Here is a 15364-nt window from a genome sequence, read left to right as displayed (position 1 = left end):
TTGACAATCTAACATATAACTAGAAAATGCATTTCCTGCAGAAAGTGCGTGTGAATGCTGAAAAGCTGAAGCTGCACTGCAAAGGCGTGAGAAGTGTAAGTAGTGAGTCATCTTCTCATAGTCTATATAAACTTATGTAAGTATTGACAATCTAATGTAGAATAATATAAAAGTCACGGGGGGACATTTGTCCGCAGAACAAGAACTACTCATTGTGAAAATGAATGAACGGAGGGCAATATGCTGCACAATGAGTACGTTTAAGTGCATTTTACTGACAATACTTAGTAGCATTCAAGTTTACGGAGTCTTAAGTTCCTGAATGCTTCTTCCACAACTGTCAACAATGAATAGTATTTTAAAAAGCTTGTCGTATTCTCTTAACCCTCGTGTTGTCTTCCCGTAGACCAATGCAACATTTAGTTTTTCTGCGTCAAAATTTAAAGTTAAAACCTCCAGACATTTTTGTCACTTTTCCCGAAGTTCTTTGTCGATTTCTTCTCTTTTTTTTGGGACATTTTTGTTGTTTTTTGACAATGTTTTTGAACCTTTTTCCGAAGTTCTTTGTCACTTTTTCCAATGTCTTTGTCAAGTTTTTGTTGGGTTTTTTCCCCCTACATTTCTGTCACTTTTTTCAGTGTTCTTTTAATCAATTTCTTTTCTTCAAATGCTAAAAAATAAATAGAAAATTCAATGAAAATAGTGAACTGATCAGTTATTTCACTTCCACTACAATTTGGTTGAAGGAAACCCAATTTTCTGATAGAGAAACTTTTTGAAAATGGGTCGAGGACAACAGGAGGGCTTAAATGGAAGATGCAAATTTGTAAACTTAACATCTACAGCTGTCAGATTGTAGAAGTCAAAAGCATAAAGTGCAACTGAAGTGGAGATTTCGGGCTCAGTCTGAGAACAACCTTGTAAGATATGGACTGTAAAATTCAGACATCTTGAAATGGAGTAGAAGTAGAATGAAGTAGCATACAATGGCAAATGCATTTGAAATTGTACTTGCAGTAAAGTAACAGTACAAGTTTGAAAACGCAGCAGTGTTTGGATGCTGCTGGACGCTTTTCAGGGGCAGTTTGTGAAATCGGCCACTTGATGGCAGTAGCGTTTCTAAATTCACCGAGTTCTTAGATGGACTGGCTCTATATTCACGAGTGTGTGGAGGGTTATTGAGGTCGTGGTGCGCCTGCTGCTGATGGGTGTGTGTGGGAGGACAGTAATAGGCTTCCTCAAAAACTAGACTGTGCCGTTGTAAAAAAAAAAAAAAAAAATGAAATCATCAACGTCTTGGCACTCTCAGCCCTGTCTGATATCCGTGGAGAAATTTCACCAGCCCCTCTGCCTCTGCTGCTGCTGCTGCTGCTGTTGTTGTTGTTGTTGTTGTTGTTGTTGTTTTGGCTTTGCTTAACAATGATCAGTATAATAGTCTTGTTGATTTGAGGGCGTCGTGGCCGCGAGCTGCTACGTACACGTTTGAAATTGAAATGACATGAGGGTCGAGGCAAGACGGGCTTTTTTAAAATTTTATTCTCTGCCTCGTTGACCTACAGATGTTACTGGAACCAATAGTGTTGTTATTGGTTTCAGTCAAGGGCGTAGCAGACGTGGGGGGGGTACGTGGGGGGACCTCCCCCCGCACTTTCCATGTCTGTGCCCTCCGTCTTCCCCCCCACCCCGCACTTCCAACACGTCTGAGTTGATTTGAACACGCCATAAGTAGACGAGTATGCTCGTTACTCAGGTTGCGTAAGTTGATTGACAGACTCATATAGATGTAAGCACTAATAATACAGTATGTAATAAAGAATATAGGAAAACTCCTTAAAATAGGCAATAATTAAAGGGATACGCCACCGTTTGTTGAAATAGGGCTTATCACGGTCTACCCTAGCTGTAGATAGGTGGGCCAACACATTTTTTTGTCTCAGTGCAAGTAATTAGGTTGTTTTTTTGTCTTTTGTTGGCTCACTTTTACTCACAACATGCTAACCGGCAACATAGGATTCCATTCACTACGCTAAGCTAACTAGCGTCAGCGCTTCCGGTGTTGCACCAGACTAAAACAATGCATGCACAAAAAATGCGTTGGCCCACCTATCTACAGCTAGGGGAGACCGTGATAAGCCCTATTTCAACAAACAGTGGCGTATCCCTTTAGGATCAGTGTATATGATGGAGTAGTGGCATTAGAATGTACCAGAGGCCACCACATTTGGGCTATTACGACTCGCACACACACACACACACACACACACACACACACACACACACACACACACACATATATATATATATATATATATATATATATATATATATATATATACCCCCCCCCCTCCTACAATATAGTTGATGTTTTGCAGGTGACCCTAATACCACATACTTGGTTCATTGGCACCGCCTCTGTGTGGCCAGTAAAATGTTAGCAGGTCTCCCATTGGGCGAGATGCGGCAGTAAAACAGTATGGCACTGTATATGGAAATGTCACTCTTTCCATCAATCCATAAATGAAATATAGACTACTTGGAATCTGCGATTTGAAACGACAAATGGGACAAAAATAGGATATTAGGGTCATTTTTTCACTGTCTCAGCTTCTTAGCATCCTGTTTTTTTTTTTTCTCTCTCTTGCGGTTTCACTTCCTTTGACCCGAAACACCAAAACTAATGTGTGTTGTGTTTATCCACAACCTCCACGTATATGTGGGCGTTCAAAGGATCCCAATCTGAAGCTAATGTTTCGATAAATAGCGTGATCGCAATATAGTATCCCTTTTTTTTTTCTTTTTTTTTTTACTTCAACTAATTACCATCGATAATAAAAAACCATGACTATTATTCCAATTAGTTGCTCTCAGCCAACTGCTGCCCAGATACAACCTGCAGCAATTTTTAGCTCATTTCTTCTTGCTGTGCCACCTTGAGCCAGACGCCCCCGAGGAGGCGACTTGGATCAAGGTGATGATGCCTGTTTCCTGGACTCTCTGGAGACAACAGGGACACTTTAAAAAAAAAAAAAAGGACCTATACATGCTAAACACACTAATGGAGAGATGTCAGAGTGAGCTGTTGGGGGTTCGGTGCCTTGCTCAAGAGCACCTTGGCACTGGTGAACTGGCACCTCTCCAGCTACCAGTCCACATGCCATACTTCGGTCCGTACGGGGACTTGAACCTGCAACCCTCCGGTTCCTAACCCAACTCCCTAAAGACTAGTACTAGTACTAGCTCCCATCCAGGAGGGCTGTGTGGACTGGACCTTCCTCCACAGCGCTGCGGAGGAAGGTCTGGCAATGTGAGACCTTGGTTGTTGGTGCCCACATAGACATACTGTATTCAACATTATTAGGAAATAAACAAACAATAAACACAGAAACAAATGTGTACATATAACTAACATTTTCAATGCAGAATTTATACTTGTAACAGAGTTGTTGTTTTTTTACACTGTGGTGTTAGTACTTTTACTTAGGTAAAGGATCTGAATACTTCTTCCACCGCTGCCCTGAAACAACACACAGTACCTGTAGTACGCTACAAATATATTGCTACTTGCACACTGGTCTCTTCATATTTAATATTATACACGTTTTATTTTGTTATATATACTTTTATTCTTATTCTTATCTTATTCTTCACTATATACTGTACATGTACATTCTTTTTCATCCCTCTAAGTATTAATAAAGTTCCCAATTTGGGATTAATAAAGCCTGTCTATCTATCTATCTATCTATCCATTGACTGAAAAGTGGTAAAAATAGTGCTTAAACCTTTAATAAATAACAGCAAACATGCTGAGCTGAAGCCCCAGGTCATGTTTTTTGGGCCTTTCTGTGTTTATAAGGAAGTGAAACTAGCTGCTTCAGTGTTTACTTGATGAGCCACTGCTGAGAAAAAAACCCCAAACAGAAACCTTGGTTAGACCTTATGGCAGCGCTGCGTTCAGGACCACCTGAGTCAGACTAAAGACCACAGCGAGTCATGTTATTGGCAGGATGCTAACATGGCTGCATGCCTCTTACTCTCTTTTTGGATTGAGAAATTTGTGCCTTTTTTTTATGATTAACCATTTTTATTTTTCAAACAGCATACAAAGGCCCGAACACTAGGCCTATAGCAATTAGCACATAATTATCAAATTATTTTTTTTACGTAATCAGGGTTTTTTAGCTAAGGTCTTGAGGTGTATGACTTGTAATTGTTGATTTATATTTATGTTAACACTGGTCGCGGAAGTCTCTATCCACAAACAGTCCACAAGAATAGCATGCTCAGGCTTGCTAACAGCATATCTTCTTCTGAAAGTTGTATCGTATTGATGGGAGATTTGCCCCCAAAACCCTAACATTGTTTGCGGTTCGGTTTCACAGTAATGTTAGCAGTATCTGTGTGCAGAGCAGGCTGAGCGCTGCAGTGTGAGGCGGCAGCTGCAGCAGCAGACTAAGATATATACAAGAGCAGACAGCTGTCATGGTGGCTCTGGCATCACCCCACTGGCTGTGTTCAAACAGCCTCGCCTCTGTTTACACAGCAAAGTCAGGGCGCTGCAATGCTACCTGTCCACATACAGCACAGGACTGTTTTACTGGGCATTGACCTCATTTGACTTGCTTATTTCGGAGATCTTCAACAGGGGGTCCAGGACCCGTAGGGGGGGTCCTCAGAATTGAGGGTGCAGGGGGGAATATACATTAATATGAATGCAAAATTTTAATAGCAAAGATAAATTGGCCTATTTGTGGAGAAAAAAAAAATTTACATGTTCAAGATAAGCTTCCTATAGGTAACTATGGTAACCATACAGTTAAGCTTAAGGAGTCCCTTGTGCCTTCCAGATGTATGTTTAATATTAAAACACGATGCATAAAAATTATCCATTTCTTTTCATCCATTCTGCCCAGTTTAATATGCAACTCAATTGTATGCAATAGATGCGGTAGGGGGTCCCTACTCGGTCTCTCTTTCAGCTTAGGGGTCCCTGGCCTAAAAGACGTTGAAGAACCCTGGCTTATTTAATCAACTGATGTTTAATTCAATGCAGGGAGGGGTTGAGGGGACGGCTCGGCATTCAAGCAGTTCATCATATCCACGGCCACAGCTGGACCCAGTGGAGGGGAAGTGTTTGGATCCACTGCACGTCAGAGGCTGTTGTTCAGGTAATCAAATCATTGAACTGACCGCTTCAGATTGTTTTTCCTTTCTCTGTTTTTCCTTCTCCGCATACCTTGGAAGTAGGTGAAGTTGTGTCTGCACATGGCCTTTACTTGGGGTGTTAAATCAAGTTTTATAATGATACAATATTATGTTGATTCTTTGGACAACAATACGATATTTGCCACAATGCAAATTCTGTTCAGGGGCCTGCAATCGATATGAAACCATTAAATGATATCATATGCCCTTTTAACACAAAATCAGTTCCATTTACATCAACTCACAAAAAGATATTGTATCTTTGATCATTTAATCAGCATATTGATCCAGATAAATGTATCGTTACACCCCTAGCTTTTACCACTTAGTTTTTATCCCCAGTAATTAGGAAACCATTAACAGCCTACCATGTAGGGACAGTTTTATTCAGAATCAGTCAAAATATTGTAAGGACTACAATTGTTTTGCTCTTGTGTTTAAATGTAGGTTAAGACTAGTGCAAAATATAACAATGGATGTTTATTCCGTCCTCTAATAACCAAACACCGCTAAGAATCTTCTCCTCACCAGGAAACAACTCCCACAAGAGCTTTTAAATGTCACAAATTACCTTTATTTAACAGTAAATCCTTAATCCTGGGGTTCCTCAGGGAACCGTCCCGGGTCCCCCCTTGGTTTTAATCTGAAAAAAACCCATAAAGGTTTCCTTCAGGGTCTTTTACATTTCACAGTGTGCATGCATGGTAATGTATTTTTAAAACATCTTAAGCACATTACAAGCGTGTTACACACCATTCTGTTTGTATAATCACATTTGGAAACAACATGCATCATTATCAAGGGAAGAAATTAACATTTTCATCTACCGGTCACAATGGTTGGTGCTTTCCAAATTTTTGCCAGAGCTTTACACTGTCTCACCAGCCAAATATGATTTTGTTAAAAAAAAAAAAAAAAAAAAAGAGTGTCAGCGGGTTGGGAGATTACCAGCGTTTAGCTGCAGGCTGGTGGTGTTTTTCTGCGATTAGTGTAGCTGCTTTTTATTTTATATATCGATCCATCAACTGATCAGGAAAAGATGAGAGGGACAGAAAAAAGGAATCCTTTTCACAACATTAAGAATGTATTAATTTTTCAGCGCAGTGCTTGTATCATTTACACCCTCACAATGCAGATTGGAGAGCACAGGCAGTGTGCTTATAATGGACGTGCATTATTAACCATTAAAAATCAATGAGAGGCTGCGAGCAGTAGTGTAGGTCCATGATGTGGTTAATGATGGATTATGATGATAATTACCGTGAGATGAGAAAGCCGTGGATGCAGCACTACAGAGTGAAGTGTCACTAACCGGACTAATTACGGAAAAAAATCCAACAAGGGGACGGACTGCATCTGTGAAAAAGTAGGATTGTATATTTCATCTATGACTGCTGATATATTACATATACATATTATGTACATTATATTGATGTCTTTTGTGTTCCACGAACTGCATTGTAAAGCATTTTATTCTGTTATCAATGAAACACTTAAACATATATATTACTCTGGTTTATTTCAACTTGCATCCTATGTTAGTAGCTTTGGCTATCTTGATTATATCATGACCTGTGTTTCTGGTCCATTTTGACTTCTATCTAGTGATTCAAGTGGTATCATGTATACAAGGTCATCATAACTGATAGAAATGATGGCCTAAAACAGACCTAAGAAAAAATCGTTTGGTTTTAGGCCTCCCAGCTGGTTTTGTCTGAAAAGACTTTTCTGTGTTTTGTGGGAAAAATCATTCATTTTGTAGGAGCTGGTTTCATGGAGGAGCCTTACAGAACTCCTTGTCATCTCACAGCCGCTCTAAGAACATGCACAGATAGTTTTAGGTGCTTTTTTACTTTTATTTTTTGTAAGTCAGGAGTGTCAAATTCAACTTCTCTGAGGGCCACATTGGAAAAAGAGAGATTTCAACAAGGGCCAGACGTGTAGTTTATTGACATGCTAAAAAGTCAAATGTACCAAGAATGTCGGGACAAGTGACAAAAACGTTGAGAAAAGCACCAGAAACCAGCACCAAAAAACATTTAATTAATTGATCATGTGTTTTTAATGTAAAATCTTCATTTGATAAGTAAAAATCAATCGAAATCGTCCCTCGCCTTCCGATCTTTGTGTCGCCGTTTTCAAACTCTGATCGCTTCGAGAAACCTCAACAAACTTTGAGCCAGCGAACTACACGCTGAAAATGTCAAGTTTTGAAGAAAATGTAGATAGTGCAACAAGGCAGGCTTGCTTGGTTCTTTCAGGGAATGATTGTAAAGATTTGCAAAGAATATGTTTAAGGCGTTTCCTCTCTGACTGGGACGTTTTGGACCGATTGGTGGGATTGCTGTGGACGAAGTACACACGGAGATACACTGGTAAGAGCCAATGAGGTTAAACCAGGTATCAGCTAATTTAAATAGCTCACGTTACTGTATCGTGTCAACAGTTAACTTCATTTAATTTTAATAGGCGTGTAATTTAATAATGTGGTGTTTTCTTTTGCTGGGTGCAAATGTCCCACCAAAACAATTAGATTTAAGGTATTATTATTATGTAGAAGTACTCTTATGGAAGTTGTATTATTAATGTAAAAATGAGCAGTGTCTAAAGCTATCTGGCATAGAGGCAGTAGTGCTGTTACTGCAGTAATGTTGAGTATTTTTAAGTCGTAGTAGTAGTACTAGTGGTGTGGTACAAGAGTATATGTTGCAGTGACTCTGAGCACTTTTGTCTGCCGCTGCTGGTCGAGTGGGACAACAGGGAGACTTTTTGTCCTGGCTGGGATCAATCGCTCCATAGATGACGCCCACCTAGCCAGGCCTCTCTGTGGGCGGCCGGTAGCCCAGCAGGCCGGCCCGGTCCGGCCCCGCCTGGGCCCTCCTCCGGCCCCCGCAGCCTGCAGGGGCCAACACAACAGGAGAGCTGCACTTTACATCTGAAAGCTTTCAGCTGACACTCCAGTGAACTTTAAAGTCACTGAGCTTTCATAGGGTGATCTACTTCCTGCTGAAGGAGGGATCACGCAAAACCAGAGACAGTTTAGTACCGAGAAGTCCCAACTCAAAGTAGTTTCCTGTATCTGTGTCACATGGGCTCCGCCACACCTCTTCAGGAGACTAGCGGCAAGTCCTGAATGTATTGATTACAATGGGACTAGTGAACGTGCGCAATTATTTTGCCCCATAGTCACCTATCTCCAGAACATTCTGACACTGAAATATCATTTTTCAGACGGACACATCAGGAGGTCTTAGTTTGAGACCTGTTTCTGTCTCAGGAACAAACTCTTGCGAGATCTGGCACAACAGATAAGCTAACGTCAGCTAACGTTCGTGAACGCCCTAACAAAACTAATCTCCATGATGCTCTAACGTTAGCAAAATAAAATATTAATAAATTATACAAATTTAACTGTTCATCCATCCACACAACCAACCAATGGGATGTCCGTGAGAGAAAGAAAGGCAATTTGATTTGGACGTGAAACCTAAATTTCTCAAATTCAAAATACAGGCCTTTAATTTACAAACTGAACAATGTTTGAGTTTATCCTTCTGCATTTCACGCGTTTTATGTTGATCAGACGCCACAGGCGCGTTTGTATTGCCATAGCGTCAACCGTTTTGGTGGCAAATCGGTACGCTGAACCGCCAACTCCGTCCGACTGAACAGGTTGTAGCTGCGGTTGTAGCGGGCCAATCACACGTCGCATTAAGTCGAACAGCGCTTGCATTGATTAACTGCACAAAAAAACATGCAAGTCATTTTGTTCTAGCTCTGGGTACAAAAAGGATCGAAAAGCAGGTATCGTTTGACTGGAGAAGTTTGAATACTACTCAGTACTGGGTTAGTTACTGAGTACGGATACTCAGTCCTGCTTACAGATGAAGTCGCGGTGGATCTTTTCCTGACCTTAACCAAGTAGTCTTTGTGCCGGACCTTAAACATAGAGACGGCAGATCAGAAAATGGTGGTACGAATCCAGACAGTGGTACCAGATTCAAATATTGGATCTTGGATTCTTGGAACGATTCCGATTCCTAAAACGATTCTTGAAAAACTGAAAAATGACATCAAAGAAAGGCTCTTTTAGAGTTTTTTTTATTTTTTATTGAAAATGATTTAAATGTAACAATATATTAACATTTGAAAGTACTTAAATATATAATAAGTAAACCTAATTCACCTCCTTGGCTGTGAAATACAGCCACACTTTCAACCACTTCGCTTTAGGTATTTTAAATGCACTAAAAGCTAGCTAGCTAACGATAGACTAGCAGAGCAAGTGTAATGTGTTTACTAGCGATCACGTGCAGTGAATGGTGAATATGCTTTTACGGAAAGTCCGTTTTTGGTGAGCCCAGAGGGAAAATATGGCATTTTAAAAGTAGCCTACTAGCTACTTTTAAAATGCTAGGTAGCTAGCTAACGGTAGACTACCAGAGAACAGGTGAAATATTTATGTCCATTTCAGAGTGACAGAGGGAAAATATTTCAGTCGACACATTGAATGGAACCGAAATGAGGAACCGAAATTTGCGTTCTAATCCGGTCCGATTCCTACCGGTTGGAGACCAAAACGGAGGGTGATTTTTGGACACAAGTGGCCCAAAAAAAAAATAACAGATTACACAGATTGAAAAATGCCAGAACAGCTAAAATGTTTGCAATAATCTGATTTGTAAGAAGACAGAAGAACAGCTGTTAATCATCAAACCCGTGTACATTTAAGTACATATTTTTGATGACGCAGTGCAGACATTTAGCCGAGGTTTTCATGCAGAGCGGGCCTCAGTTCTGTTACAGTTTAAACAGCAAATAGGACTTCAAAAATTTGTAATTTAGGCGTTTGCTTGCAGCTGACTCTCTGATCTAAGGTGACCTCAAATACACTGGAACATTACAGCGAGCTCCTGGATCACCCACATCACAAACACTGAGCACATTTACATTTTTTCTATTTATCCGCCGTGTTGTCCAGAGCAGAGTGCAGATTAAATTCACTGATTGCTCACCGTCGGGATGCTCACATTTTACATTTGCATTTTACTCCCTTAGCTCCGAGGAAGCAGCGACTGACAGTGAATTTGTGGAAATCATGACACAAATTCTAGTTCTGCTGGTGGAGGGGTTTGATAGCCTGGTCCTACCAGACTCTGGTCCATTTCATTTGTACAAAGTGTTAACTTCCTCTGTGAAAGTTTAATACTATTGGATCTGCCATGACCAATCGCTAACGTTTGGTCGTGACGTCGGCTTAGCATCGCTAGCGTGCGCCATAGCCAACTCCTTCACCACTAACGGAGCGAGCTGGAAAATCAAACTTTTCCCGAACCCCGTGGGGGAGGAGGGCCATGATGTCGTGGCCCTCCTCCCTCCCTTTGCTCAACTCAGCAAAGACTGGTCTTGCTCGGGCTTTAACTTCCGGATATTCGGCAGCGTTGCCACAACGGAACGAATGGCTTCGCTCGCATCTTTCTCCGCCGCCATTACGGAACTACGACTCAAAGTAGCGCACGACCTCGACGTCATCGTTCTCAGCCACTCCCTCTGTTCACTGATTGGACCGCCAAAGATTTGGCCGGAGAAAACCCAAGAATATTACCGCCAACACAGACGGCGTACTGAAGGAAAATGAAAATTGATCATAGAAGTACATTAGAGGGCGGAGCCAGGCTAGGGGTTCGATGCTGTCGAGTGAAAAAAAAAACACACAGATCTGAGACAGGTTGTGGCAGAAATAAAAAAAAGGGGAAGAGGGATTTGTTGTCACACCTGCAGTGTTGACGGTTCAATTCCTTGATTCAGCAGGTAAAACTACAGAGCCAGGGCCAGGTTAGCTACGTGTATTAAAATATTGAGTACTTGATGCTTCTAAAAAAAGTGAAATAAATAAATCAAAGCCAATCAGTTGTCACGTTTCCAATCAGCTTTTGTGCCGCTCTACTGTATGCAGGCAGTAACCTCCACGGATGCTATCTGATATTTAATTAAAGGCTAGTAAATCTTTATTCCCTCCGCGTGTTTCGGCCCTGTTGTCTCTCCACTCCGTCTCATCGGTGTGTATATGAGCTGTCAGCCTGTCTCTGCATTAATGTCGCCAAGACAAATTCCCAGTGCATTCATCGTACCCTGCGATTTAAATCAACGCCGGTTGTGATGTGCTGCAGGGACGTGGGCAGGGCGATGTGGGTACTTGTGCGTGAGGAGCCCTAAGTTGCAGAGGTTTTTTTTTTTTCTTCTTCTTCTTCTTCTTCTAATTGAGTCAGGGACTTATGCTGGCAAAGGTAGGCGTGTGAGTAGGGGGGGTGAAGGAGACTAATCCCAAGCTGCTGTTGTTTTTTTCCGTGCCTGCTGGCTCGAGATCAAAAACTTAACGGCAATAATCATGCAAAAATGTGTGGCTTCACTTCAAAGCCTGCCTCAACTTTGCTCACACCCATGTAGCTCACATTGTTTCATCATTTCTACCACTTTTTCTTCACTTCTCCTTCCTCTCATGCGAGGGATCCCCCCCCCCCCCCCCCAACACCACCACCTCTTCTAGTGTTCATCTTTAGTCACATCTTTGCACATTTATGCCGGGGAGTTTTGAAGGCGATCTGATCGTCACTCATGACCTTTCTGCGCTAATTAATACACTTTAAACACAGATTAATCACACCTTCAGATAAGCTCAAAGTCAAGGCGTTTTTTTGTTTTTTTTGTCACGCACCACATCCAAGGCCCGGCCGGTTTCCCTCTGACTGCAGTATGTGTGGTCGTGGCGGAGGGAGCGTCTGCCTCCGCCTGAGATAGCAGACATGTCAGACGTCAGCAGCACTCTCAGGGCGAGGAGGCCGTGGGCGGCGAGGGGTCGCTGAGGCCCCGTACGTGGCCCAAAGCCGGCAAATCCCCTCCACGGTCAGCCCACGGTCTGTCAGCAGGGAGCCACAGGGCTTCCCACTGAAGGTGCAGCGCGCAGCATAGTAAGACCAGTTTAAAAAGCACTCCACCACATTAATGACGCCTGGCACATTTGTTTTCTGAAACCCACTACTTTCAGTGCACAGCAAACGATGCATATTTGAACTCAAAGTGACTTTTAAGCTAATTTGTAGTGGGGGAAAAAACCTTGAATGAATGCAAATCATTTATAGTTAAAGGGTAACTACTGTTTTTGGTTCAACCTGGATTCTATTTTCCTATGTTTTTGTGTCTAAGTGACTGATGGGAACAACAATCTCTGACATCGGTCTAGTATTAAGTGAGATCGCTGCAGTCGGCGAAACAAGCTACAATGTAAGGCCCCTTTCACACTGGCTGCGTGGCGTGAGCGTGTCAGCTGCGTGGCGTGTCCGTTTTTTATTTCGGCTCCCACGGTAACAGGTTAGAGCTTGCACACTGTCTGCGTGACACGCACGTCTCAGGCGCGAGCCGCGCCGAAAACGCGTGCCTGCTAGAAATAGAACTGACGCCTATTTTTCAAGCGACAAGCACGTTGGAAGCGTTTCCAGGCAAGAATACGAAAAGATGTTTATGTCATTTTGATACTTTTTTTTTTTTTTTTTTCACTGGAGCGGTTGGGGTTAAGGGCCTTGCTCAAGGGCACCTCAGTGGTGGTGATGAGGGAGGGACAAGCGCTGCTCTTTCACTTCCCCCACCCAGATTTGTATCCTGTCGGTCTGGGGATTGAACCGGCGACCTCCCGGTCCCAAGCTCACTTCTTTAACCTCTAATATATTTAATAAATGACATTTTGATGTTTGTAAGTATCTAGGTTTTGATATAAATGCAGATATAAATGTCATTAAAAAAAATTATATTTATCGATTTTGAGACATTGTAACGAAATATTCTGGAGCCTATTTTGCCGCCAATACTGCCGACGTTGTCTTTGCTCTAATCAGATCAGTATATTTTTATGTTTAACATGGTATTTCATTTTATCAATGGGAAACATCCATGTGTACAGACGAGGCTAGCAGCAGCAGCGCCGCGTCAGACACCTTTCTGGTGTGGAAAGACGTAGAAAACGCCACGCTCACGCCACGCAGCCGGTGTGAAACGGGCCCAATTGGTCGACAGCTTTTATTTACGTTGACAAAAGTGCTCGTTTTGCCGCTGACAGGCTCAGATTAATATTCTAAGTGTCTGACAACATTATGGAAAGGATTTCTAATTAGGATGACCTTTCTGTTAAAGAGTAAGATCCTTTTTTTTTTTTTTAAACCTAAAAACCATCGCCACTCTGGTTTTGGTTGAAATAAACACATAGTTTACAGATTTCCGTGTAAAAATATGTTGGCTCTATATCTACATAACTTTCTTGTGTCCGTGTTTCTTCACCGAGGTGATTTATTATTTCTTTTTTTCTTTTCGACTTTTGGTTGCAGAGTCGCTGAGTGTGAAGGCAGCGGATTTCCACGCTGGCACATTTGCAGGCAGCAGGGCTCCTATAGCTGTTTCTGCAGCAAAGTTTTCACACACACACAAACACTGCAGGAACACTGCAGTCTCTATCTGTATGTCACATAACCTCCGCCTACGCTCACTACGCCCACACACATCCTTGCCCAAAACGCCCACGCGAGTGTAATCTGTGTGCAAAGACACACACCACACACACACACACACACACACACACACACACACACACACACACACACACATCGCCCCTATACACACTAACCACCCACGCAGGCACACACGTGTTCAGTCAGACATAAGCCGCTCATACCATCCCACACTTTCTCAACAGACACAAAGTAAGACTCTGCTAACCAGGGAGCCTGTGCAAACACACCGGCTTTTATTCACACACGCACGCACACACACACACACACACACACACACACATTCTTACTCAATACACACAAGCCGTGGCCTCTTACGGCATCGTAAACTCTAACAAAAAAACCTGCTTCAACTACTTTTTAACCAGATATTTTGATTTCACAACATTTTTTCTTTTCTTTTTCTTTCGTTCTTCCTCACATCCACCGCCTGTCTAAAATGTGTCTGCCACAACCACAACACCGGGGCGGAAACGACAAAACACTTCACATTTTTATATCGCTCCTTCGTTTTGGGCATCCCAGTCATCCTGTAACCCATATTCCCTCCAAATGAAAAGGGACACTCCATGACAAGCACTACCACCGCCTGGAGACTGAATCATGCCGCTCTGTTGTTCCTCCTCCCTCTCTCTCTCTCTCTCTCTCTCTCTCTCTCTCTCTCTCTCTCTCTCTCTCTCTTTTTCTTCTCCCCCTCCAAAAGAGGAACTTGGATGAAAAGAGCTGCTTTTTTAGAAAACGCAAAGTGTTGAGGATGTGGGTTGGTGGGAAGGAGAGGGGAGGGGAGGGAGGAGATGGAGGGAGGGAGGGAGGGAGGAGGGAGGGAGGGAGGGAGGGAGGGAGGGAGAAGGGGAGCAGAGCAGCGTGGGCGCTCTGACAGGGCGAAGGGGCTGACAGGCCCAGGCGTGGGCGTGTCATTGAAATGTGTTTCTACTCCGGAGGGCGGGTAAGGAAGAAGAAGGGAGAGGAGGGAAAAAAAAAAAAGTTGCGGGGAGAAAAGAAAAATGAGAAGGAGAGAGAGGGAGAGAGAGACGCAGAAATTAAACGAACAGGCGTCTCGTGAAAAGTGAAATCTGAAACGGCTCCATGCCAAATGAGATACAGTACATCTCCACCGTTTGGAAGGTTTCTGTGGGGAGGTAAGGGGAGGGGGGCATGCAGAGAGAGAGAGAGAAAAAAGTGACGCCTACTCTTTGGGAAATGATTGACAGGACGACTTGAAAGCAGATTGCGGCTGTCGTGTGAAAACCTTGTACCTCTTGCTCTCGGCGGTTTTTCAATATTTTTAGGATTAAATTGAAGGGAGTTTTTTTTTTGGGGGGGGGGGGTACATTTTAAAAACCGGTTCAGATCTCAAAATTATTAATTTTTTTTTTGCAGAGATACAACTTTGCGAGACTTCACAGAGAAGGGTGTTATGGGCAGCGGTGGAATGTAACTAAGTACATTTACTCCAGCACTTGTACTTCAGTCCAAATGTTGAGGTACTTTTCAGAGAGAAATATTGTACTTTTTTACTCCACTACATTCATCTGTTACAGCTTTAGTTACTAGTTACTTTACACATTAAGATTCCTGCACACAAAACACATGTAGTTTATAAA

The sequence above is a fragment of the Perca fluviatilis genome, chromosome 24, assembly GCF_010015445.1.
Source record: "Perca fluviatilis chromosome 24, GENO_Pfluv_1.0, whole genome shotgun sequence".
Taxonomy (NCBI): domain Eukaryota; kingdom Metazoa; phylum Chordata; class Actinopteri; order Perciformes; family Percidae; genus Perca; species Perca fluviatilis.
The sequence above is the reverse complement of the archived record's forward strand: the minus strand, read 5'-3'. Positions refer to the sequence as shown.